Genomic DNA, 1,082 nt, shown 5'->3' with positions numbered 1-1,082 from the left:
TTAAGAACGATTTTTTTTTAAAGGCTGGTTGGAAGTTCATGGTGTGAGATTAGCTGACTGAAGTATTTACTGCAGGGGATCTGGCAAGGCCATTTATTTAAAGAACCTCAAATGTTGTATTCTTTGTCTCTTTGGGGGCAATCCATTCCCCAGTCCTCTACTTAGGATGAAAGCCTGGTTGCCTGTGTTCTGGGAATCACAAAAGTAATTGGATCCCCGATTTCAAGGATCATATGAAGACATTCACATAGGCTTCCTTTTTTCTTTTTTTTTTTTAACCAAGGGAGAAGCAAACGCAGTCTCCCACTACCACAAATTATGCAGACAAATTTCCCAAATGTGGGTAAATCACAGGGCCAACATATCTTAAATGCAGCATTTAAGCCTCACCCTGGGAAAACCACCTTTGTGATAAGGGTGTCTCCCCTGCCAGGTAAATATGCACACATGCTTTCTAAGTTCAGTGTATAGAACCCCTGACCTTAACACTCACTCCATGTACAGAGACCCTCTGCTTTATTAACTCCAGGGAATATAACTTTATTCTTTCATTGTACTGAGAGAGGAGCAGATGCCCAGCTGTGTGAGGTTGGGAAGGGGCTCTGACTACTAGACTTTTTAAAATCAATCCTCTTCCTCAGAGTCTCCTTTGCCTCTTCCCTGTTTCTACAGAGATTGAGGCTTTTGGAGGATTCTGCAACACAAAACATGCTGGATTTTAGCTTTCTCTGTTGCTAGTTTATGATTCCATTCTTTTTTAGGTCTGCAAACTCCTTTACCAATTGTTCATTTGTTTTCCAACTTCGAAAATGTTGTTGCTGTTGTCCCCTCTGCAAGTCACCCCTTACTTGGGTGTATACCTTACGAAATGCCTTTTCTGATGAGTAGGTGTAGTTTCAGAATGGAGCAATGTTAGCTGTGGAGTGATGTTAGGTTTTTTTACATCTGTGGACATGGTCCTGGTCTGCCTCCTGTGGTTCTTAACCATGGTGGAAGTCCCATCAGTAGGCATCTGTGACAGACTGTGACCAGCTGAACTACGGAACAAGTAAGAAGGTTCGAGTGCAACCCTCCTATTACAA

General features: G+C 42.3%; 1 non-coding gene across 1 annotated transcript; it reads right to left on the bottom strand.

The window, feature by feature from the left end:
• Positions 1-281: 281 nt before the first annotated feature.
• LOC134734927 (U1 spliceosomal RNA) lies at positions 282-441 on the bottom strand. The gene has a single exon (XR_010117808.1). It is a non-coding gene; the product is annotated as a U1 spliceosomal RNA (small nuclear RNA).
• Positions 442-1,082: the final 641 nt, after the last annotated feature.

This window comes from Symphalangus syndactylus, chromosome 12 (genome assembly GCF_028878055.3).
Source record: "Symphalangus syndactylus isolate Jambi chromosome 12, NHGRI_mSymSyn1-v2.1_pri, whole genome shotgun sequence".
NCBI lineage: Eukaryota > Metazoa > Chordata > Mammalia > Primates > Hylobatidae > Symphalangus > Symphalangus syndactylus.
This window is presented reverse-complemented; position numbering and strand designations above follow the sequence as displayed.